We start from the raw sequence: 27153 nt of genomic DNA, 5'->3' as shown, positions 1-27153 counted from the left end.
AACTGGTGTGACTTTCAAGGCTAGATCCTAATAGGCCATACAGCTTCTGCCTGTCTCCCTCTCTTTGCAGCCTCTCACCCTTGGAATCTAGCTGCCACATTGGAAGCCCAGGCCTAAAAGGCCACCTATAGGTATCTTAGCCATCTACCACACTAAGATCTTGGGTGGTTACTAGTATAAGCCTTCTGACATGTGAGTGGGAATGCTTTCAGGTGATTCCAACCCCTTGCCATTGCCACCAGCCTTCAAGACATGTAGTGGAATAAAGACGAGCCATCCTCTCTGAGTCCTATTCAAATACGGATTTTTGAGTAATATTAATATTGTTGTTTTAAGTCATCTGAGTTATATTAAATTCACCCATTCCAGTCCATTTTAGTTCAGTGATTCCTAAAATGTCGATTTTCACTCTTACCATCTCCTGTTTGACCACTTCCAAATTATCTTGATTCATGGACCTAACAATCCAGGTTCCTATTCAGTATTCTTTACAGCATCGGACTTTACTCTCACCACCAGACACATCCACAACTGGGTGTTGTTTTCACTTTTTCTCAGCCTCTGCATTACTTCTGGAGCTGTTTCTCTGCTCTTCTCTATTAGTATGTTGGGCACCTACTGACCTGGGGAGTTTACCTTTCAGTGCCCTATCTCTTTGCCTTTTCATACTGTTCATGGGGTTCTCAAGGCAAGAATGCTGAAGTGGTTTTCCATCTATTACTGTGGGCAAGAATTCCCTAGAAGAAATGGAGTAGCCCTCATAGTCAACAAAAGAGTATGAAATGTAGTACTTGGGTACAGATGGTGACTGCAGCCATGAAATTAAAAGACACTTGCTCCTTGGAAGAAAAGTTATGACCAACCTAGACAGCATATTAAAAAGCAGAGCCATTATTTTGCCGACAAAGGTCCATCTAGTGAAAGCTATGGTTTTTTCCAGTAGTCCTGTATGGATGTGAGTTGGACTATAAAGAAATCTGAGTGCTGAAGAATTGATGCTTTTGAACTGTGGTGTTGGAAAAGACTCTTGAGAGTCCCTTGGACTGCAAGGAGATCCAACCAGTCCATCCTGAAGGAAATTAGTCCTGAATATTCATTGGAAGGACTGATGCTGAAGCTGAAACTCCAACACTATGGCCACATGATGCGAATAACTGACTCATTGGAAAAGACCCTGATGCTGGGAAAGACTGAAGGTGGGAAGAGAAGGACATGACAGAGGACAAGATGATTGGATGGCATCACTGACTCAATGGACATGAGTTTGAGTAAACTCCGGGAGTCGGCAATGGACAGGGAGGCCTGGCGTGCTGCAGTCCATGGGGCTGCAAAGAGTCAGACACAACTGAGCAACTGAACTGAACTGAACTGACTGACTGACTTGGGTGCAGTCTCAAAAATGACAGAATGATCTGTGTTTGTTTCCAAGGCAAACCATATAATATCACAGTAATTCAAGTCTATGCCCCAATCACTAATGCCAAAGAAGCTGAAGTTGAACAGTTTTATGAAGACCTACAAGACCTTCTAGAACTAACACCCAAAAAAAGATGTCCTTTTCATTATAGGGAACTGGAATGCAAAAGTAGGAAGTCAAGAAACACCTGAAGTAACAGGCAAATTTGGCCTTGGAGTACAAAATGAAGCAGGGCAAAGGCTAAGAGAGTTTTGCCACGGGAATGCACTGGTCAAAGAAAACATCCTCTTCCAACAACACGAAACGACTCTACACATGGACATCATCAGATCGTCAATACCAAAATCAGATTGATTATATTCTTTGCAGCCGAAGATGGAGAAGCTCTATACAGTCAGCAAAAAGAACAGGAGCTGACTGTGGCTCAGATTATGAACTCCTTATTGCCAAATTTAGACTTAAATTGAAGAAAGTAGGGAAAACCAGTAGGCCATTAGGTATGACCTAAATCAAATCCCTTATGATTATACGGTGGAAGTGATAAATAGAGTCAAGGGATTAGATCTGATAGAGTGCCTGAAGAACTATTGTCAGAAGTTTGTAACATTGCACAGTAGGAGGTGATCAAAAACATCTCCAACAAAAAGAAACGCAAGAAGGCAAAATGGTTGTCTGAGGAGGCCTTACATAGCTGGGAAAAAAAGAGAAATGAAAGGCAAAGGAGAAAAGGAAAAATATACTCAATAGAATGCAGAGTTATAAGGAATAGCAAAGAGAGATAAGAAAGACTTCTTAAGTGAACAATGCAAAGAAATAGAAGAAAACAATAGCATGGGAAAGACTAGATCTCTTCAAGAGAACTAGATACCAAGGGAACATTTCATGCAAAGATGGGCACAATAAAGGGCAGAAACGGTATGGACTAACAGAAGCAGAAGATATTAAGAAGAGGTGGCAAGAACACAGAAGAACTATAGAAAAAAGATCTTAATGACCCAGATAATCACGATGGTATGATCACTCACCTAGAGCCAGACATCTTGGAGTGTGAAGTCAAGTGGGCCTTAGGAAGCATCACTACGAACAAAGCTAGTAGAGGTGATGGAAATCCAGCTGAGCTACTTCAAACCCTAAAAGATGATGCTGTGAAAGAGCTCCACTCAATATGCCAGCAAATTTGAAAAACTCAGCAGTGGCCACAGGACCGGAAGAGGTCAGTTTGCATCCCAATCCCAAAGAAAGGCAATGCTAAAGAATGCTCAAATTACCCCACAACTGCACTCATCTCACACAGTAGCAAAGTAATGCTCAAAATTCTCCAAGCCAGGCTTCAACAGTTCGTGAGCCAAGAACTTCCAGATGTTCAAGCTGGATTTAGAAAAGGCAGAGGAACCAGAGATCAAATTGCAAGTATCTGTTGGATCACAGAAAAAGCAAGATAATTCCAGAAAAACATCTACTTTTGCTTCATTTACTATGCAAAAGCCTTAACTTGTGGATCACAACAAACTGTGGAAAATTCTTAAAGAGATGGTAATACCAGATCACCTTACCTGCCACCTGAGAAACTGGTTTGCAGGTCAAGAAGCAATAGTTAGAACTGGACATGGAACAGTGCACTGGTTCAAAATTGGGAAAGGAGTACATCAAGGGTGTATATTGTCACTGTTTATTTAACTTGTATGCAGAATACATAATGAGAAATGCCAGGCTGGATGAAGCACAAGCTGGAATCAAGATTGCCAGGATAATTATTAATAACCTCAGATAGGCAGATGACACCACCCTTGTAGCAGAAAGTGAATAGGAACTAAAGAGCTTCTTGATGAAGGTGAAAGAGGAGAGTGAAAAAGCTGGCTTAAAACTCAACATTCAAAAAAATGAAAATCATGGCATCTGGTCCCATCACTTCATGGCAAATAGATGGGGAAACAATGGAAACAGTGAAAGACATTATTTTCTTGAGCTCCAAAATCACTTTCATGTGACTGCAGCCATGAAATTAAAAGATAATTGCTCCTTGGAAGAAACGCTGTGACAAACCTAGATAGCATATTAAAAAGCAGAGACATTACTTTGCTGACAAAGGTCAGTCTAGTCAAAGCTATGGTTTTTCCAGTAGTCACGTATGGATGTGAGAGTTGGACCATAAAGAAGGCTGAGCACCGAAGTGTTGATGCTTTTGGACTGTGGTGTTGGAGAAGACTCTTGAGAGTCCCTTGGACTGCAAGGAGATCAAACCAGTCAATCCTAAAGGGAATCATTGTATTTTTATTGGAAGGTGTATTTGTACATGCTTTTCTGGAATTCTCTTGCTTTTTCTATAATACAACGGATACTGATAATTTGATTTTCACTGGAAGGACAATGAATATTCTTTGGAAGGACTGATGCTGAAGCTGAAGCTCCAATACTTTTGCTCCTATGCGAAGAGCTGACTCATTAGAAATGACCCTGATACTGGAAAAGACTGAAGGCGGGAGCAGAAGGGGATGACAGAGGAAGGGATGGTTGGAGGGCATCACAGACTCAATGGACATGAGTTTGAGCAAGCTCCAGGAAATGGTGAAGGACAGGGCAGCCTGGCATGTTGCAGTCCATGGGGTTGCAAAGATTCAGACATGACTGAGCGACTGAATAACAAAAGTCACAGTGCGGGAGAAATGTATCACACAGCCAGAGTAACTGGATACTTTAGGTCAGAGGACTGGAGCAGGAAGGAGGACTTGGTGTAGACAAGGGACCTTAGGACTGTGCTTCCCTGAAGGGTTGTGCAGGCTAATGTGTGGTAGCATTGTCTCAAAAAGTGTTTTAGGATCAAAGAGTTCTGTGGTAAAATGAGCTTGAGAAACTTTAGATTAAACCAGAGGTTGCAAATGGGTCGCCTATAGGCCAGGCCTAGCCAAGAGTCATATTTACTCCCCCCTCATCCTAGATGTGAAATTTCACATCAAAACTTGGATTTCAGGAAAGTGGTCCAGATAGCAGAATAGAAAGACCCTTAGCTCACCTCCTCCCCCAAGCATATAAAAATCGCAATTATCTGCAGGACAACTATTGATGAAATAGAACCTACTAGGAAAGATTTACAACTAAAGACATAAAGAAGGACTACAACAAGATAGGTAGGAGGGGTATACTCTCGATATAGTCAAATCCCATATGCCCCAGGTGGGTGAACCACAAACTGCAGAAAAATTATTTTGCAGCGGTTTTCCCTCAGGGATGAGAGTTTGAGCCCCATGTCAGGCCTCCAGCCTGGGAGTCCAGCACCAGGAAGACAAGCCCCCAAAGCATGAGGCTATGAAGCCAGTGGGGCTTAACTGCAGGAGCCCCACAGGACTGGAGGAAAAAGAGACGTCACTCTTGAAGGGCTCACACAAAATCTCATGTGCACCAGGACCTAGGACATAATGGCTGAAAACTTCCCTAACTTGGGAAAGGAAACAGCCTTCTCAGTCCAGGAAACTCAGAGTCCCACTGAGGATAAACCCAGAGAGAACACACCAAGACACACTGTCATCAAAATTACAATAATTAAAGATAAGGGAAGAATATTAAATGCAGCAAGAGAAAAGCTACAAATAACACACAAGGAAAGTCCCATCAGTCTACCAGCTGATTTTTCAGCAGAAACTCTGCAGGCCAGAAAGGAGTGGCATGATATATTTAAAGAGATGAAAGGGCAATACCTACAACCAAGAATAGTCTACCCAGCAAGGCTCTCATTCAGATTTTACAGAAAAATCAAAAGCTTTATAGACAAGCAAAAGCTAAATGAATTCAGCACCACCAAACCAGTTTTACAACAAACGTTAAAAGAACTTCTCTACATGAAAAAGAAAAAGTCTCAACTAGAAACAAGGAAACTATGAAATGAAAAATTTCACTGGTAAAAGGCAAGCACACAATAAAAGAAAGAAAATCACCCACACATAAAGCTAGCAGGGAGGTTAAAAGACAAAAGTATTAAAATCATCTATATCCAGAATAAGCAGTTAAGGGATACACAAAACAATTAGATGCAAAATCAGTATTAGAAACAGTAACCATGAGGGGAGGAGAATACAAACGCTGCTACTGCTAAGTCGCTTCAGTCGTGTCTGACTCTGTGCGACCCCAAAGATGGCAGCCCACCAGGCTCCCCCATCCCTGGGATTCTCCAGGCAAGAACACTGGAGTGGGTTGCCATTTCCTTCTCCAATGCATGAAAGTGAAAAGTGAAAGTGAAGTCACTCAGTCGTGTCCGACTCCTACCGACCCCATGGACTGCAGCCTACCAGGCTCCTCCGCCCATGGGATTTTCCAGGCAAGAGTACTGGAGTGGGGTGCCATTGCCTTCTCCGAAAGTGAACTTGCTCAGTCATGTCCAACTCTTTGCGACCCCATGGACTGTAGTCTACCAGGCTCATCTGTCCATGGGATTCTCCAGGCAAGAGTACTGGAGTGGGTTGCCATTTCCTTCTCCAGGGGATCTTCCCAACCCAGGGATCGAACCTGGGTCTCCTGCATTGTAGGCAGATGCTTTAACCTCTGAGCCAACAGGGAAGCCCTGGGAATACAAATGCAGGTTTTAAAAATGCATTTGAAATTAAGAGATCAGCAACAATACGGTCGTGTGTGTGTGTGTGTGTGTGTGTGTGTGTGTGTGTGTATACGACTGCTCAAACACCTCATGGTAACTGAAAACAAAAAACCATAATAGACATACACACAAAAGAGGAAAAGGAACCCAAATGTAACACTAAGGATAGGCATCAAAGAAAACAAAAGAGGAAAAATCTGTAAAATAATCCAAAATAATTTTTAAAATGGCAATAAGAACATAAATATCAATAATTATCTTAAAAGTAAACTGACTAATGCTCCAACCAAAAGACAGAATGGCTGAATACACAAACAAGTTATATATATATATAAATAAAAAATATATATGTGTGTATATATATACATATATTGCTCACAAGAGACTCACTTGAGATCTGGAGACAGACTGAAAGTGAGAGCGTGGAAAAGGTATTCCATGCAAATGGAAATCAAAAGAAAGCCACAGTAGCAACATTTATATCAGACAAATAGACTTTAAAATAAAGACGGCTATAAGAGTCAAAGAAGGACATTACATAATAATCAAGGGAATCAATCCAAGATATAACAATTGTAAACATATATGCATCCAACACAGGTGCACTTCCATATATATGGCAAATAGTAACAGATATGGAAGGAGAAATTGACAGTAACACAATAATAGTAGGAGACTTTAACACCCCCTTTACATCAATGGACAAATCATTCAGCGAGAAAATCAATAGGGAAACACAGGTCTTAATGATACATTAGATCAAATACACTTAACTGATATTTATAGAGCATTCCATTCAAAAACAGCAGAATACACATTCTTTTCAAGTGCACATGGAACATTCTCCAGGATAGATCATATGCCAAGCCACAAAACAAGCCATAGTAAATTTCAGAAAACTGAAATCATATCAAGGCTCTTTTCCAATGACAACACTATGAGACTAGGAAAAAATGGCAAAAAACACAAATACATGGAAGCTAAACAATGAATTACTAAGCAACCAATGTATCCCTGAAGAAATAAAGGAGAAAATAAAAAATACTAGAGACTAATGAAAACAAAAACCTATGTGACACAGTAAAAGCAGTTCCAAGATGGAAGTTTATAGCAATATAAGCTTACCTCAGGAAATAAGAAAAATAATCTACTATTATATAAAGGAAGGCTTCCCTTATAGCTCCAATGGGAAGAATCTGCCTGCAATGCAGGAGACCCCAGGTTCAATTCCTGCATTGGGAAGATCTTCTGGTGAAAGGATAGGCTACCCACTCCAGTATTATTGGGCTTCTCTTGTGGCTCAGCTGGTAAAGAATCCACCTGCAATGCAGGAGACTTGGGTTCAATCCCTAGGTTGGGAATCCCTGGAGAAGGGAAAGGCTACCCGCTCCAATATTCTGGCCTAGAGAATTCCAGGGGCTGAATAGAGATTCCATGGACAAATGAAAACAAAAATGTATGTGACACAGTAAAAGCAGTTCCAAGATGGAAGTCTATAGCAATACAAGCTTACTTCAGGAAATAATAAAAATCTCAAATAATCTACTATTATACCTAAAGGAACTGGAGAAGGAACTGGCAACCCACTCCAGTATGCTTGCCTGGAAAATCCCATGGACAGAGGACCTTGGTGGGTTACTGTCTGATAGTGGGGTTGCAAAAGAGTTTAACATGACTTAGTGACTGAACAACAACCACACCTAAAGGAACTAGAGAAAAGAAGAACAATTAAAATACAAAGTTAGGAAAAGGAGAGAAATCACAAAGATCAGAGCAGAAATAGATGAAATAGAGACTAACAACAGAAAAAAGTCAACGAAACTAAAAGTTAGTTCTTTTTTTTCCCTTGTGCCTTAAAAAAACAACTTTTTATTTCATAATTGGAGTACAGCTGATTAACAATGTTGTGATAGTTGTGGGTGAACATAATAGCTAGTTCTTCAAAAAGAAAAGTAAACTTGACCATCCTTTAGTGAAATTCATCAAGAAAAAAGAGAGGCCAAATCAATAAAATCAGAAATGAAAAAGGAGAAGTTACAACTGATGTCACAGAAATATTCAGTTGGCCAAAAAGTTAGTTCAAGTTTTCTGTAACATCAGATGGAAAAATCTCAATGAACTTTTTCATCAGCCCAATAATAAGCATCATAATAGATTACTTAGGGCAGCTAAGCCAATAAAATGGATAACCCAGAAGAAACAAATTTTCAGAAAAGCACAATCTCTCAAGACTGAACCAGGAAAAAATAGAAAATATGACCAGACCAACTCCAAATACTGAAACTGAATCAGTAATTAAGAAACTCCCAACAAAAAAAATCCAGGACCAGATGGTTTCACAGGTGAATTTTACCAAACATTTAGAGAAGACTTAACACTGAAATTTCTGGAACTATTCCCAAAAATTGCAGAAAAAGGAACACTTCTAAACTCATTCTATGGGGCCACCATCACCCTGACAAAGCTATCACAACCAAAGATATCACAAAAAAAGAAAATTACAGGCTAATGTCACTGATGAATATAGATGCAAAAATCCTCAACAAAAGACTAGCAAACTGACTCTGAAGAATACATTAAAAGTATCATTCACCATTATCAAGTGGGATTTATCCCAAGGATGCAAGAATTTTTCAATATCTACAAATTGATAAATATGATACACATTAACAAACTGAAGAATAAAAACCATATGATCATCTCAATAGATGCAGAAAAAGTTTTTGATGAAGTTCAACATCCATTCATGATAAACTCTCCAGAAGGTAGGCATAGAGGGAACATGCCTCAAGAAAATAAAGACCATATATGGCAAATCCACAGCTAACAACATGTTCTACAGTGAAAAGCTGAAATCATTTCTTCTAAGATCAGGAATAGGGTTTCTCAGGTGGTTCAGATGTAAAGAATCTGCCTGCAACACAGGAGATGTGGGTTTGAACCCTTGGTTGGGAAAATGCCCCAGAGAAGGGAATGGCAACCCACTACAGTATTCTTGCCTGGAAATCCCATGGACTGTGAAGCTTGGTGGTCTACAGTCCATGGGGTCACAACGAGTCAGACACAACTTAGCAACTGAGCACACATGCCCACATGCAAGATCAGGAATTATTCAACATAGTTTTGGAAGGCCTAGTCATAGCAACCAGAGAAGAAAATGAAATAAGAGAAATTCAAACTGCAAAAGAAGTCAATCTGTCACTGTTTGCAGATGACATGATACTATAACAGGCTGCTGCTACTTAGTCACTTCAGTGGAGTCCAACTCTGTGCGACCCTATGGACTGTAGCCTGCCAGGCTCCTCTGTCCAAGGAATTCTCCGGACAAGAGTATTGGAGTAGGTTGCCATGCCCTCCTCGATACTATACAAAGACAATCCTAAAGACACCACCAGAAAATTATGAGATCTTATCAATGAATTCGATAAAGTTGTAGGTACAAAATTAACATACAAAAATCTGTTGCATTTCTATACATTAATGATGAACTATCAGAAAGAGGAATTAAGGAAACAATCCCATTTACCATTGCATCAGAAAGATTAAAATACCTAGGAATAAAAGTACCTAAAGAGGCAATAGACTTGTACTCAGAAAACTAGAAGATGTTGATGAAGGAAATTGAAGACAACACACAGATGGAAAGACATACCATGTACTTGGATTGGAAAAATTGGTATTGTTAAAATACTCAACACAATCCATAGATTCAATGCAATCTTTATCAAATTACCAATGGCATTTTTTACAGAATTAGAACAAATAAATTTAAAATTTGTATGGAAAAATGAAAGATCCCAAATAGCCAAAGCAATCTTGAGAAAGAACAGAGCTGGAGAAATAACACTCCTTGACTTCAGACTATACTACAAAGCTACAGTAAACAAAACTGTCTGCTACTAGCACAAAAACATGGAACTAGGATAGAGAGCCCAGAAATAAACCCACACATTTATGGTCAATTAATCTGTGAGGAAGACGTCAAGAATGTACAGTGGAGAGAATATAGTGTGTAGTGCTGGGAAAACTGGACAGCCACATGTAAAAGAATGAAATTAGGACATTTTCTAACCCCACACAAAAATAAGGCCCAAATGGACTAAGACCAAAACTTAAGACCAGATACCATAAAACTCCTAGAAGAAAACATAGGCAGAACACTCAATGACATAAATCACAGCAGTAGTTTTTTTTAGATCCATCTTCTAAAGTAACAGAACAAAAAGCAAAAAACCAAATGGGACCTAATCAACTTATAAGCTTTTGCATTACAAAGGAAACCATACACAAAATGAAAGGACAACCTACAGACAAGGAGAAAATATTTGTGAACAATGCAACTGACAAGGACTTAATCTTCACAATATACAAACAGCTTATACATCTTAATATATAAACAAACAATCCAATCAAAAAATGGGCAGATGCCCTAAATAGACATTTATGCAAAGAAGACATCCAGATGATCAACATGCACATGAAAAAAAATGCTCAACACCACTAATTACTAGAGATATGTGAAAAAAAGCAACCAAAAAAAAAAAAATCTGTAATATTACCTCACATTGGTCAGAAAGGCCATCATCAGAAAGTCTATAAATAATAAATGCTGGAGAGGGTGTGGAGAAACGGGAACCCTCCTACACACTTGGTGGGAATTAAATTGGTGCAGTCATTAAGGAGAAAAGTATGGTGGTTTCTTAAAAAACTACAAAAATAGAGTTACCATATGATCTAGTAATCTCATTCCTGAGTATATATACAGAAAAGACAAAACTCTAATTAGAAAAGATACATGCACCTCAATGTTCATAGTAGCACTATTTACAATAGCCAAGACATAAAAGAAACCTAAATGTTCATCAACAGAGGAATAGAAGAAAAAGATGTGGTATATTTTCTCTCTATCTCTCACACACACACACACACACACAATGGAATACTGCTGCTGCTGCTGCTAAGTCGCTTCAGTTGTGTCCGACTCTGTGCGACCCCATAGATGGCAGCTCACCAGGCTCCGCCATCCCTGGGATTTTCCAGGCAAGAGTCCTGGAGTTGGTGGCCATTGCCTTCTCTGAAATGGAATACTAATTACCCATAAAAAAGAATGAAATATTGCCATTTGCAGTAACCCGAAAGGACCTAGAGATTATTATACTAAGTGAAGTAAGTCAGAGAAAAACAAATATCATGTGATATTACTTATATGTGGAATATAAAAAAAAGATACAAATGAACTTACTTACCAAACAGATAATGTACTCAGAGACACAGAAAACTAACTTATGGTTTCTAAAGGGGAAAGAGGGGCAGGGATAAATTAGGAATTTGGGATTAATAGATACATACTGCTACTGCTAAGTCGCCTCAGTTGTGTCCGACTTTGTGCGACCCCATAGATGGCAGCCGACTAGGCTCCCCCATCCCTGGGATTCTCCAGGCAAGAACACTGGAGTGGGTTGCCATTTCCTTCTCCAGTGCATGAAAGTGAAAAGTGAAAGTGAAGTTGCTCAGTTGTGTCCAACTCTTTGTGACCCCATGGACTGCAGCCCACCAGGCTCCTCCATCCATGGGATTTTCCAGGCAAGAGTACTGGAGTAGGGTGCCATCGCCTTCTCTGCTTCACATGCTAATGATCATTTAAACTCTCTAAGAGGGAAATAGATGGGGAAACAGTGGAAACAGTGTCAGACTTTATTTTTCTGGGCTCCAAAATCACTGCAGATGGTGACTGCAGCCATGAAATTAAAAGACGCTTACTCCTTGGAAGGAAAGTTATGACCAACCTAGATAGCATATTCAAAGCAGAGACATTACTTTGCCAATAAAGGTTCGTCTAGTCAAGGCTATGGTTTTTCCAGTGGTCATGTATGGATGTGAGAGTTGGACGTAAAGAAGGCTGAGTGCCGAAGAATTGATGCTTTTGAAATGTGGTGTTGGAGAAGACTCTTGAGAGTCCCTTGGACTGCAAGGAGATCCAACCAGTCCATTCTGAAGGAGATCAGCCCTGGGATTTCTTTGGAAGGAATGATGCTAAAGCTGAAACTCCAGTACTTTGGCCACCTCATGCGAAGAGTTGACTCATTGGAAAAGACTCTGATGCTGGGAGGGACTGGGGGCAGGAGGAGAAGGGGATGACAGAGGATGAGATGGCTGCATGGCATCACTGACTCGATGGACGTGAGTCTGAGTGAACTCTGGGAGTTGGTGATGGACAGGGAGGCCTGGTGTGCTGCGATTCATGGGGTCACAAAGAGTCGGACACGACTGAGCGACTGATCTGCTCTGAAGAGGGTTAATACAAGCAGTGAGCCCTAAACATAATTACCTTGAAACTCTGCATGTGTGTGTGGTGTTAGGGTTTTCCAGAACATAGTTGGGAAAATGCTGATACAGAGACCCAGAGCATGAGCATCTGAAACAGTGCTCATTGGTGGGATTAATTTGGTGTATCCTAAGAAGCTATCAGGGAAAGGAATTTACCACATATTGTTTTTATGTGATTGTTTCCAGTGGAGACTCATCTCCAATTAGCCAGCAGGTTCTCTGATTCTCACATATGCTGTGTGAAATCAGAATTACTCAAGATTTTGTTGCTGCAGTTCCAGAAAGGGAAATGAAACCCAAAATGTGGAGGGAAGAATTAAAATAATTTCTATATGTTTTTGAGGAGACAGCTTATTTGATGCATTTATCACTTCAATACTAACTAGTTATTTAAAATGTCATTTGAAACTATGCATAATTATGTATACAGATTGGACAAAGACTGGAAGAAACATGAAAAAATGGAAATAGTTAATTTATTAGTACAGTGGGATGTCTGGGTAGTTCCTGACTTTCCTCCCCCAATCTTTTGGTTTTCCTTATTGTTGTTGCCTTTAACCACAATAAGAGAAAATCTTTGTTAAAGGAATAATTTTCTGGTGACCAACAATTTTTAAATTCTGTGGTTGACTCAGGGTCTGTAAGACATGCAAACATTCTCTAGGTTTGGAATAGCAATTAAAAGCAGGAGTTTTGGAGTTAGATGTGGTCAGAATCCCAATTGTACCACTGAATTGTGGTGTGACCTTGAGTACCTCACTGAATCTCTCTTTGTCTCAGTTATCCACATTGAAATGGGAATAACACTTGCTGGATAGGATTGCTGTGAGCCCTGCGTGACATGATGAATGTAAAACACTGTGTTCAGAACATAGAGCTCATGCCAGGCTGCACTTCAAACTACAACTAGAGCAATCTTAGGATGGCTGGACACGCAAACTGTTCCTTCCCTCCAATCCTTCCTTGGCTGCAGGGCAAGGCCACCAGTGGGGCTGGTTTAGGAGCAGTTTCCTTAATAACAATTTTTCCTGGTGGTAAAGAATTTAATTAGCTATACTTAATATACTGCCTTTAATGGTGAAAATCACCATCTCTCCCATCCTGTCAGGATATTTAAGGGAAAAATAAAAAACAGTCTTTTTTTTTTTTTTGCTTTACCTTGTTTTTTTTTTTTTTTAATGGTTTATTTGGCTGCACTGGGTCTTAGGTGCAGCATGTAGGATCTTTTTTTCTAGTTGTGGCATGCAAACTGTTTAATTGTGACATGTGGGATCTAGTTCCCTAACCAGGGATCAAACCCAGGACCCCTGCATTGGGAGCACAAAGTCTTAGCCACTGGACTACCAGGGAAGTCCTAAATTGTTTGCTTTTATCCCCTGGGATGTTTGTTTTTCCTGGTAAGGCTACTCCTTTATTCTCTCCCCATGTGAATCCCACCCGTGCTGGCTCAGGGAAGCTTCAGGCAGGAGACTTTGGCCACACTAACAGCATGTTCACTGCTGCACACAGAAATGCACTCTGACTTGCTACAGTCTTAACATTATTTTTAAAGCAATGTATTGTTATTCTCCCTCCTCCTCATGGGAGGATAATTCCCCTTTGGGACAGGAATCCTGCCTTTTGACTCAAGATGGGAAAGGTGACTCTCTGCTCTGATTGCTCAGCTCCTGCGAGAATGGTTAATCCATGACTGCCTTTTCAGGCCGGACACATGGACACACACTAGAGGTGACAACTACCTCCTGGCTCTTCCAGGTCTCCAAAGAGTGGGCCTGGGCAGGACAGTGGGATTTAGAAGGGTCCCAGAGACAGGCACACATGGGGAAAAAGTTATTCCCTTTTCACTTTTCTCTCAAAGCTTCTGATCAACTTAAGGTTAAAAGAGTCTATCATTTTGACAGGAAAAGGCAGATTAAAAATTCACTCATAACTGTACTGATCGTATTGTACTGATATTTTGCTTTTCTCATTTTTCCTTTTGACTACCGTCATTGTTACAATGCTTGACAGAGTCTAGATCCAGTTTGTTATCTTATGAGGATAATGGGAAGGACAATGGCAGAAGCTGCTTTCTTTGAAATTAACTGGCAAAGCAAAGATTTTGAAGAAGGAGCTCCCCTGCCCTAGATCATGGTGGTGCTGTTATGTGGTGAGGGGACTGTGCTCATGCCCCTGAGCTAAGATCCAGCTGTTTACAGCTACTGTGGACTGGGCAGTTTGCCATAAGCACTGGTGCCTTAAAAAAAATTCCAGATGGTCAAAATTACCACACATTCTCCTTGTATACTGATTTATTGGCCTGTGAGGATAAATTTGGATAGAACTGGAGAAATATTTTCTCTGCCAAGGATACTAGGCATTGGATCTAACTTTGTGGCAGCAGCAGCCTCATTCCAAGTGTCAAAGCACAGAAGAGAAACCAGTAAAATGCCACGCCAGAGACTTTATAGGCCGAGGAGAAAGTCTGCCACTGGAGCACTCCTTCCTACAGAACCAACAGAGGAGGTTATGGATGGAGTGACATTCCTTGATGGGCAGCTTTTAGACTGTCTGGCAAGACTTGTTGGACTTTAACAAATGATAATGCTTGCATTGTTCTCAGGAGCTATTACCTAATTAGGAACACATTTTGAAAGGTTAGGCACAATATTTTAAAAAGGAAATAGCATTTTAATACAAGATAGAATTGCTTTTCTAATATCTTTATATAAAATGGATTATTTTTCATAGAGAACCCCTTCCATTGAGGTAATTCACAAGATTTGAGGAGTGGCATCTTCTCAGAGTAATTTATTATATCAGTTCAGTTCAGTTGCTCAGTCGTGTCCAACTCTTTGTGACCCCATGAACCACAGTACTCCAGGCCTCCCTGTCCATCACCAACTCCTGGAGTCCACCCAAACCCATGTCCATTGAGTCGGTGATGCCATCCAGCCATCTCATCCTCTGTTGTCCCCTTCTCCTCAATGTTTCCCAGCATCAGGGTCTTTTCAAATGAGTCAGCTCTTTGCATCAGGTGGCCAAAGTATTGGAGTTTCGGCTTCAACACCAGTCCTTCCAATGAACACCCAGGACTGATCTCCTTTAGGATGGACTGGTTTATTATATACTTACACATTTACTTCACTCAGTCAGCAAAACTTGTGACAAGCCTACCCTGAGACAGGCAGTGTTCTAGTCAATAGGGTACAGTGGTGGACAAGGGACATGTGGATCCTGCCACTGTGAGTAGTCTGGTGGGGCTCAGATAAATGCAACACAGTGCTGAAGATGAGGGAGGGAAGGTGTTCTAGGAATAAAGAGGTTGGGAAATAGATGGGTAAACAGTGGAAACAGTGTCAGACTTTATTTTTTGGGCTCCAGAATCATTGCACCTGGTGACTGCAGCCATGAAATTAAAAGACGCTTACTCCTTGGAAGGAAAGTTATGACCAACCTAGATAGCATATTGAAAAGCAGAGACATTACTTTGCCAACAAAGGTCTGTCTAGTCAAGGCTATGGTTTTTCCTGTGGTCATGTATGGATGTGAGAGTTGGACTGTGAAGAAAGCTGAGTGCCGAAGAATTGATGCTTTTGAACTGTGGTGTTGGAGAAGACTCTGGAGAGTCCCTTGGACTGCAAGGAGATCCAACCAGTCCATTCTAGAGGAGATCAGCCCTGGGATTTCTTTGGAAGGACTGATGCTAAAGCTGAAACTCCAGTACTCTGGCCACCTCATGTGAAGAGTTGACTCATTGGAAAAGACTCTGATGCTGGGAGGGATTGGGGGCAGGAGGAGAAGGGGACGACAGAAGATGAGATGGGTGGATGGCATCACTGACTCGATGGACGTGAGTCTGAGTGAACTCTGGGAGTTGGTGATGGACAGGGAGGCCTGGTGTGCTGCGATTCATGGGGTCGCAAAGAGTCAGACACGACTGAGCAACTGAACTGAACTGAACTGAACCCAACCTAGACTTGAGGGATCTTCCTGGAAGCCATGAAAGCCAATTGAGACCCTAAGAGTGAACAGAAGTTAGCCAGGTAATGAGGTTAGGAAAGAACATTTCTGATGGGAGAAATAGCACGTGCAAAGGCTAGGAAGATTACTAGATTACTAGAAGATGGCCTCTTCTAGGAACTGACAATGTACTATGGTGCTGTGTAGACATCAAGGTGGACGACAGAGTTGAAGATGTAAAGGCAAGAACGGCCCCCATCATAAAGGACATTATTAAGATAGGTCCATGAGTTTGAACTTTATTCTGTAAGTGGGAAGTCATTAATCAGATCTGTGTTTTAGAAAGATTATTTGGCTGAAACGATGAGGATGGAATAATGGGAGCATGCCATTCTCCATTCTGGAGCCAAGGAGACCAGTCACAAGGCTCTGATAGATGTCTATATAAAAAATGATGGTGATGACAGTATGTTGGCAGTAGAGGTAGAGAAAAGGATATATTTGAGAGATATTTAGTAGAATCAACAAGACTAGGTCTTTGATTAGATGTTGGAGGAGAGATAGATGTGTATAAGTGAGACAGAGAGAGAGGCAGAGAGAGACAGAATGAGACAGAAAGATATGAGGTTTTTCGCTTGAGGGATTCTATTCCTTAGAGAGCAGAAAATGTGAACTGGGGTTACAATGAAGAGCTCGGATCTGCTGTGCAGTTTAAGGTGTCTTTGGTATGATGGAGCACAGAAGCTGAGTAGGATGTGGGCTATATGGATTTGGTCTTAGGAGGACAGTCAGAGGCAGAAATGTGGATTTTGGAGTCAGCACTTGAGTGCTGAGTGATGAGTGGTGACTGGAATCACAAGAAGGGATTCCAGTGAGAGGTGTCAGGAGAGAACAGGCTGCCTGGGGCTGCACTCAGAACATCAGCAGCAAGGAATAGGCAGAGGATGAAGAACTCACTTGAGAGGGAGAGAAAATCTGGGTTTAGAAAATCCAAAAGAAGAGAACCCTTAAAAAGGAAGTGTTTAACAATGTCAAATGTTGCAGAGAGGTTAAATTAGGCCGAAGAACATCTATGAGCATGGACAGTAATGGAGATGTGATGTTGTCCAGAGCAACATCCATGGAATACGGATGGAAGCCAAATGGCCATGGATTGAGAGCGAGTGAGAATAAACACACACACACACACACACACACATTCATATGCTGTAATGGTAAATACATCTTCTTCAGAGTGTTTGTGGAGTTACTGAAACCATGAAGTAGCTGAAAAATTTCCGTTTTCACTTAACTGGTTGTTTTCCCTCAATGTAATACAGTTACACCTATTCCCCGCCGCCCCCCTGCCACTCACTTATTTACTTGTTTATCTTTTCTCATCTTTAACTGTTAAGCCAAATACCTTAGTTGAATCATAGCCAAGGCCTAAGGATGGGAGTGGGATAGGGAAAAGAAAAGCCATATTTTCTTTTCCTGTTTATTGTTTCACAGGATCTGAGCATTACAACAGGAAGGAAGAAGCCTTAGGAACATTCCCTTAGGGGATAAAATGGGGGTGGAGAGGGGGGAAGAGATGCACATTAGGAGGTTACTACAGTGGTTTGACTTGAGACCAGGATGACTGCAATGGGAACAGGGAAGAAAAGACTGAATCAGAGATGTTCTATGTGAAGAAATAAGAGAGTTTAGTGACAAAACTATATTACTTCTTACTAAAAGCCACAGATTGTCTCCTTGAGTATGTATAATTTTTAGAGAGCTTTCAAGTGCATTAACTTATTTGACCTTCATGAGTGACTTCTACAAGGTTACCAGCTAGTTAATACTGGACCCAGGGCCAGACCCTGTCTCCTAATTCCTTCTCACACCTTTTTCATTAATACAACCTTGTTTCCCGCATCCTGCTCCGCAGTGCTGACCTATCCTTAGCATAAAGGATCCATCAAGGCTGTTGCTTGGCAAATATTATCTTGGTTGGATGAAAGAGCACAACAGAGCCCATCTGCTTGTCTCTTGTCACTTAATTTTCTGAGACAAACCAAGCTCATTCTGTTTAGAAATACAAGGTCATTGATACTGCACTCGACTGCTTTTCTATCAGAAATGAAGAAAACTGCAATGGAATGTTAAAGTGAGACTTTTTCAGTCTAAGTTTTGGCTCTGGTTCTAGGAAAAGGAATGAAATAAAAGGTGCCTGATGTGCAAAGAGAATGGTTATGTATAAATATACACTATATATCTCCCAGTATTCAGCCTGTAATCCTTATAAATGGGCTAATGTTGAAAGGGCTGGGGATAGCATTTCCACAAAGTGAATGGTCAAGGATGTGTGTTTCTCACGACCAGGTCTGAGCCACCAAAGGGCAAGCCAATCTGAGCTATTTTGAATTCCACCCAAGAGGCCTTCCTAGAAGGTTGAGGATTGGTGACCTTTTTATTGGAACTGCAGTTGGCTACTCTTAGCAGGAACTTCAGGCCTAAAGGTGCTCCCAGCTTGGGGAGGCAAGGAGCTCTGAACTGTGACTATGGAAGGAGGTGTGTAATTATTACAGCAGAATAGATGTCTCAGCTTGAGAACAAAAATGTCTGGAGGACTTTTTGTCATCTTAGAGAGTGGAGAAACCTATGGGACTCTTCCAGGTTGAATTGTGTTCCCCTAAAAGACAGGGTGAAGTCCTAACATCTGGTGTCTATGAATGTGATCTTACTTGAAAATGGGTCTTCACAGATGTAATCAAGTTCAGATGAGCTTCTTAGGGTGGACCTTTAATCCGATATCACTGGTGTCCCTATAAGAAGAAGGGAATTTGGACACAGAACAAGGACGGCCATGTGATATTGGAGGAGAGATTGAAGTTATGCAGCCATAAGCCAAGGAACATCTGGGGCTACCAGTAAATGGAAGAGGCAAGGAAGGATCCACCCTAGAGGCTCCGGTAGTGGTGGTTGGGGGGTTGTTGCCCTGCCAGCAACTTGACTTCAGAATTGTAGCTTCGGGGGCTGTCAGACAATAAAGTTATTTTGTTTTAAGCATGCCTGTGGTGCTTTGTTTCAAAAGCTGTAGGACTCTAATACAAGGGCCCAACCTATGATTTGTCAAAGGCTAGCTCACAAATGAGGTTCGAATGGGCAGTAGAAAATACAATTTTTTTACTCTCACCGTATCAAGATCTGCCACTAATTTAAATGCAAGCTAAGAGACCTAGTGCCTAATACATGTTCAACAAATATCATTTGTGAATGAATGGGTTCCCTAACTCATCGAGATGTACGATTTCTTACATCCTATTTCATTTAATTACTCAAATGGGCTTATGTGCATTATTTCCATTTTTATAAATGAGGAAGCTGATGTCACAGAGATTAAATAATTTGCCCAAGGAAAATGGCTCAGACTGCAGAACTGAGATTTGAATAGTGGTCTTCCTGCCTCTAGTCTGTATTTTTCTACTTAATCATTAGGGTAATCCAGAAATAACAGGTGAGATGTCCAACGTCCTGTGTCCTCTTATAATTCATGTTCAAAGAACGATGACTCTTTTTAAAATGATTTTTTAAAAAGTTTTATTATGGAAACTTAAAACATGGACAACAGGTAATTAAATATGACCTGTTAAATAACTATCACAATTTTCATGAAAACCTTATATAAATCACATAGATAAAACATCAGTATGTATTTATGTGATTAATATATGTAATGTTATGTTTTTATATCTGTATAGAACTATGTAAGCAGGGAGAGAGGTTTCTCTAGATTAACACTCTGAGATGCAGTTCCAAAACTCCTAACAGCTAACCCCCTTCCTGCCAGCCCATCCCAAGGGCATGAAGATGGGCTACCAGCGAGAGGCCAGCTCCTCTGTCATAGGAACAGGATGCTGTGCCCTTCTAATCTGTTACTCGCTGGGAACACAACACTGTGAGGGACACCTTTGAGCATCCGTTGAAGAGCTCCCAGGAGCAAAATCACTGTGGCCACAAAGGCACCATGTAGGCCACGGGCAGACTGACTTCACAGCTGCTGCTGAGGATGCCCAGTGGTAGCAAATTACTATTTCTCATTTTGAAATGATTTCTTAGACTCCGGGTGCAATAATATATTTTCTTGGCAGGTCCTTAAAAAGACTAACTGAAAAGTCCATCTATTGGAAACCAGGCAGAGAATAGATTGGGTAGCTTGAACAAATTGAACATTATTAGAGCTAGTGGAGGTGATGGAATTCCAGTTGACCTATTTCAAATCCTAAAAGTGCTGCACTCAATATGCCAGCAAATTTGGAAAACTCAGCAGTGGCCACAGGACTGGAAAAGGTCAGTTTTCATTCCAATCCCAAAGAAGGGCAAAGCCAAAGAATGTTCAAACTGCCATATAATTGCACTCATCTCACACGCTAGTAAAGTAATGCTCAAAATTCTCCAAGCCAGGCTTCAACAGTACATGAACTGTGAACTTCTAGATGTTCAGCTGTATTCAGAAAAGGCAGAGGAACTAGAGATCAAATTGCCAACATCTGTTGGATCATTGAAAAAGCAAGAGAGTTCCAGAAAAATATCTACTTCTGTTTTATTGACTATGCCAAAGCCCTTGACTGTGTGGACCATAACAAACTCTGGAAAATTCTTCAAGAGATGGGAATACCAGACCACCTGACCGGCCTCTTGAGAAATCTGTATGCAGGTCAGAAAGCAACAGTTAGAACTGGTCATGGAACAACAGACTGGTTCCAAACAGGGAAAGGAGTATGTCAAGTCTGTATATTGTCACCCTGTTTATTTAATTTCTATGCAGAGTACATCATGAGAAACACTGGGCTGGATGAAGCACAAGCTGGAATCAAGATTACTGGGAGAAATATCTATAACCTCAGATATGCAGATGACACCACCCTTATGGAAGAAAGCAAAGAACTAAAGAGGCTCTTGATGAAAGTGAAAGAGGAGAGTGAGAAAGTTGGCTTAAAACTCAACATTTGGAAAAGTAAGATCATGGCATCTAGTCCCAACACTTCATGACAAATGGATGGGGAAACAGTGGAAACAGTGAGAGAGTTTATTTTTTTTTTTGGCTCCAAAATCACTGCAGATGGTGACTGCAGCCACGAAATTAAAAAGACACTTGCCCCTTGGAAGAAAAGTTATGACCAACCTAGACAGCATATTAAAAAGCAGAGACATTACTTTACCAACAAAGGTCCAACTAGTCAAAGGTATGGTTTTTCCAGTAGTCATGTATGGATGTGAAATTTGGACTACAAAGAAAGCTGAGAGCCGAAGAATTGATGCTTTTGAACTCTGTGGTGTTGGAGAAGACTCTTGAGAGTCCCTTGGATTGCAAGGAGATCCAACCAGTCCATCCTAAAGGAAATAAGTCCTGAATATTCATTGGAAGGACTGATGCTGAAGACGAAACTCCAATACTTTGGCCACCTGATGCGAAGAACTGACACATTTGAAAAGACCTTGATCTTGGGAAAGATTGAAGTAAGGAGGAGAAGGGGACAACAGAGGATGAGATGTTTGGATGGCATCACCAATTCAAAGGACATGAGTTTGAGTAAACTCCGGAGGTGGTGATGGACAGGGAGGCCTGGCATGCTGCAGTCCATGTGGTCACAAAGAGTCAGACACAACTGAGCGACTGAACTGAACTGAAACCCCAGATTATAGATCTGTACTTAGTTCTTAAATTACAAAGCAGAAAAAGACAGTTCTTGACCTCAAGGAACTCAGTCACTTGGAAGTTGTTGTTTTGGGTGTTGAAACGCATTCTGGACCAGTAGTCAGAAGATGTGGACTCTTGTCCTGGTGCCACCACTCTTCAGGGTTGTGCGTATGTGAGTGCTAAGTTGCTTCAGTTGTGTCCAACTCTGTGTGACGCTATGGACTGTAGCCCGCCAGGCTCCTCTGTCCATGTGATTCTCCAGGCAAGAATACTGGAGGGAGTTGCCATGCCCTCCTCCAGGGGATCTTCCCAACCCAGGGATCTAACCCATGTCTCTTTCATCTCCTGCATTGGGAGGCAGGTTCTTTACCACTAGAGCCACCTGGGAAGCCCTTAGGGGTGTGATGTCAACCAAATCAAATGACCTTTTTTTCATTTCCAAATTTGGGGGAAATTTTTATGTAAACTGAAGTTATATCAGAATTAGGTGACATTATTATTATTTTATAAAAACACTTTTATGTTTTTATAAAACTACATCTACTTTTAAATGTCCAAAGAGGTGGATGCTGCTAACCAGCTGAGCACAAACAACCCTGCTTAAATTCTGTAAGGACGAAACTGTATTAGGGGCTTTTCTTTTTTTCTTGGAGATGGAGCTTGTAATTTTTAAAAAGGATATTCAGAATCTGAAGAACATTGCTGACTCAAGAGAAATGCAAAGGTCAATTGTTGCATCTAAGCTGTGCTGTCATGACATTTGAATAATTAAAAGGTTGTTTTCAGAGATAATTGTAATCCCACATTTTAGCTAAGTGTTTAATGACAATAAACTATAAACATGCTCTGTTTTCATACGGGGAAGTCCCCAGAGCCTATTTACTGTCCAGATGGTAAGAAATATAATGATTAAATGTATTTAAATTCAGTTCAATTCAGTTGCTCAGTTGTGTCTGATTCTTTGGGACCCCATGGACTGCAATATGCCCGGCCTCCACAGCCATCACCAACTTCTGGAGCTTGTTTAAGCTCATGTCCATCAAATTGGTGATGCCATCCAACCATCTCATCCTCTGTCATCCCCTTCTCCTCCTGACTTCAATCTTTCCCAGCATCAGGTCTTTTCCAATGAGTCAGTTCTTTGCATCAGGTGGCCAAAGTATTGGAGTTTCAGCTTCAGCATCTGTCCTTCCAATGACTATTCAGGACTGAGTTCCTTTAGATTGACTGGTTTGATCTCCTTGCATCCCAAGGGACTTTCAAGAGTCTTCTCCAACACCACAGAGTTCAAAAGCATCAATCCTTTAGTGCTCAGCCTTCTTTATGGTCCAACTCTCACATCCATACATGACTACTGGAAAAACCATAGTTTTGACTAGACGGACCTTTGTTGGTAATGTCTCTGCTTTTTAATATGCTGTCTAGGTTGGTCATAGATTCTCTTTCAAGGAGCAAGTGTCTTTTAATTTCACGGCTGCAGTCACTATCTGCAGTGATTTCAGAGCCCAAGAAAATAAAGTCTGTCACTGTTTTTATTGTTTCCCCATGTGTTTGCCATGAAGTGATGGGACCAGATTCCATAGGAATCATTGAAATCTTTCAAACAGGAGAAGGCAATGGCAACCCACTCTAGTACTCTTGCCTGGAAAATCCCATGGACGGAGGAGCCTGGTAGGCTGCAGTTCATGGGGTCACGAAGAGTAGGACACGACTGAGCGACTTCACTTTCACTCTTCACTTTCCTGCATTGAAGAAGGAAATGGCAACCCACTCCAGTGTTCTTGCCTGGAGAATCCCAGGGATGGAGGAGCCTGGTGGGCTGCCGTCTATGGGGTCGCACAGAGTCGGACATGACTGACGTGACTTAGTAGTAGTAGTAGTAGACTTTACTGGGTGCTAATAGTGTATTTTCCCTGGAGAAGGAAATGGAAATCCACTCCAGTACTATTGCCTGGAAAATCCCATGGACAGATGAGCCTGGTACACTACAGTCTATGGGGTTGCAAAGAGTTGGACATGACTGAGCGACTTCACTTTTAAAGACTTCCTAAAACACATTCAAAGTAGGACTGGACAAGGACTTTTATTTCATTTAGGTCTTTATTTTTAAAATCAAACACCTTAAAAAATTAAACATTATGTAATACTCTTACCTGGTAAGCAAATTAGAAAAAAATAGATGCACAAAAGAAAAAAAATAGCCCTATTAATTTTACTACCTAGATATAATAACTGTGAGTACTTGGTATATCTCATTTGGGCTTTTCCCTGTTATTTATGTGTAAAACCATTGCTCATGAGCTCTCAGTCTTAAGGCCAGTTACTTCCTTCTCTGAACTCCAGTTTTCTCATCTATAAAAATGAATTAAGTATATACCTTGTACGGTAGTTTTAACAAGTAAATATCATAATACTTATAAAATATTTAGCAGAATAGTGGCACATAATAATGCTCAATTAGTTCAGTTCAGTTCAGTCACTCAGTCATGTCCGACTCTTTGCGACCCCATGAATCGCAGCATGCCAGGCCTCCCTGCCCATCACCAACTCCTGGAGTTCACCCAGACCCACGTCCATCGAGTCAGTGATGCCATCCAGCCATCTCATCCTCTGTCGTCCCCTTCTCCTCCTGCCCCCAATCCCTCCCAGCATCAGAGTCTTTTCCAATGAGTCAACTCTTCACATGAGGTGGCCAAAGTACTGGAGTTTCAGCTTCAGCATCATTCCTTCCAAAGAAATCCCAGGGCTGATCTTCAGAATGGACTGGTTGGATCTCCTTGCAGTCCAAGGGAGTCTTAAGAATCTTCTCCAAGACCACAGTTCAAAAGCATCAATTCTTTGGCGCTCAGCCTTCTTCACAGTCCAACTCTCACATCCATACATGACCACAGGAAAAACCATAGCCTTGACTAGACGAACCTTTGTTGGCAAAGTAATATCTCTGCTTTTGAATATACTATCTAGGTTGGTCATAACTTTCCTTCCAAGGAGTAAGCGTCTTTTAATTTCATGGCTGCAATCACCATCTGCAGTGATTTTGGAGCCCCCCAAAATAAAGTCTGACACTGTTTCCACTGTTTCCCCATCTATTTCCCATGAAGTGATGGGACCAGATGCCATGATCTTCGTTTTCTGAATGTTGAGCTTTAAGCCAACTTTTTCACTCTCCACTTTCACTTTCATCAAGAGGCTTTTTAGTTCCTCTTCACTTTCTGCCATAAGGGTGGTGTCATCTGCATATCTGAGGTTATTGATATTTTTCCCGGCAATCTTGATTCCAGCTTGTGCTTCTTCCAGCCCAGCATTTCTCATGATGTACTCTGCATATACGTTAAAGAAGCAGGGTGACAATATATAGTCTTGACGTACTCCTTTTCCTATTTGGAACCAGTCTGTTGTTCCATGTCCACTTCTAACTGTTGCTTCCTGACCTGCATACAAATTTCTCAAGAGGCATATCAGGTGGTCTGGTATTCCCATCTCTTTCAGAATTTTCCACAGTTGATTGTGATCCACACAGTCAAAGGCTTTGGCATAGTCAATAAAGCAGAAATACATGTTTTTCTGGAACTCTCTTGCTTTTTCCATGATCCAGCGGATGTTGGCTATTTGATCTCTGGTTCCTCTGCCTTTTCCAAAACCAGCTTGAACATCAGGAAATTCACGGTTCACGTATTGCTGAAGCCTGGCTTGGAGAATTTTGAGCATTACTTTACTAGCGTGTGAGATGAGTGCAATTGTGCGGTAGTTTGAGTATTCTTTTGCATTGCCTTTCTTTGGGATTGGAATGAAAACTGACCTTTTCCAGTCCTGTGGCCACTGCTGAGTTTTCCAAATTTCCTGGCATATTGAGTTCAGCACTTTCACAGCATCATCTTTCAGGATTTGAAATAGCTCAACTGGAATTCCATCACCTCCACTAGCTTTGTTCATAGTGATGCTTCCTAAGGCTCACTTGACTTCACATTCCAGGATGTCTGGCTCTAGGTGAGTGATCACACCATCGTGATTATCTGGGTCATGAAGATCTTTTTTGTACAGTTCTTCTGTGTATTCTTGCCATCTCTTCTTAATATCTTCTGCTTTGTTAGCTATTTTAATTATTATTAACTTGTGAAAATGGAACCTTACTGTACATATGGCTGTTTAATCTTTCATTATGGACATATATGCATGTCAATAAATATACAACTATTACCTCACTTTAATGACTCAGTAGTATCCCATATAGATTTTTCACCTTCTCCTATTGTTGCTATTGTTAAAATTTGTATCAAATAGCCTTGGTCAAGCATCCTTATGCAAAAATGATTATTTCTCTAGGATTATAAAAAAGTTGCTGGGTCAAAAGGCACGAACACTTGGAAGCTTTTGGTGTACTTTGAAACTGCCTTTCTGAAATACCGCACAAGTCCGATTCTTCTACTAGTACTGAGTGTTATCATTAAAAAAAAAATCTTTCCCACAGTGGCCAATAATGATGCTGAACATTTTCCCCCCACATACATATTCTTGATTGCCAGAAAATTTGTAAAACTGTCTCTCTCTGGTGGGAAGATATTTAATGTATTTAATGCTCATAAGACAATTCTGGTTGCGTATTTCATAAATCAGTACTGGTAAATTATAATCTACTACTAATTATATCTCTACATTTTTCACCTTTTGTTGACTTTTTTCTTTACTATCTTCAGATATGCCTCCCCTTTTACTTTAATAGTATTTATTTGAGCCTTTTTTTCTTTTTTCTTAAAATTTTTTATTTTTATTTATTTTTAAAATTTTAATTGGAGGCTAATTACTTTACAATATTGTGGTGGTTTTTGCCATACATTCACATGTATCAGCCAGGGTTGTACTTGTGTTCCCCATCCAGACCCTCCCTTCCACCTCCCTCCCCGTCCCATCTCTCAGGGTCATCAGTGCACCAGCCCTGAACACCCTGCCTCATGCATCAAACCTGGACTGGTGATCTATTTCACATATGATAATATACATGTTTCAATGCTATTCTCTCAAGTCATCCCACCCTTGCCTTCTCGCACGGAGTCCAATAGTCTGTTCTTTACATCTGTGTCTCTTTTGCTGTCTCACATATAGGGTCATCATTACCATCTTTCTAAATTCCATATATATGCATTAATATACTATATTGGTGTTTTTCTGAGCCTTTTTTCTTAACATTATCAGAAGTTTGTCAATTTTATTTATCTTAAA

At 40.8% G+C, this 27153-nt stretch overlaps 1 protein-coding gene and 1 non-coding gene across 16 annotated transcripts in view; both read right to left on the bottom strand.

Annotated features, from left to right (window-relative positions):
* PEX5L (peroxisomal biogenesis factor 5 like) overlaps nucleotides 1-27153 on the bottom strand; it is a 353835-nt gene that overhangs the window by 82754 nt on the left and 243928 nt on the right. The gene's annotated exons all lie outside the window — the stretch shown is intronic.
* On the bottom strand, nucleotides 5894-5965 carry TRNAC-ACA (transfer RNA cysteine (anticodon ACA)). The gene has a single exon. It is a non-coding gene; the product is annotated as a tRNA-Cys (tRNA).

The sequence above is a fragment of the Bos taurus genome, chromosome 1, assembly GCF_002263795.3.
Source record: "Bos taurus isolate L1 Dominette 01449 registration number 42190680 breed Hereford chromosome 1, ARS-UCD2.0, whole genome shotgun sequence".
In the NCBI taxonomy this organism is placed as follows: domain Eukaryota; kingdom Metazoa; phylum Chordata; class Mammalia; order Artiodactyla; family Bovidae; genus Bos; species Bos taurus.
Note: the sequence above shows the minus strand (reverse complement) of the source record. Positions and strands in the feature narration are given on the sequence as shown.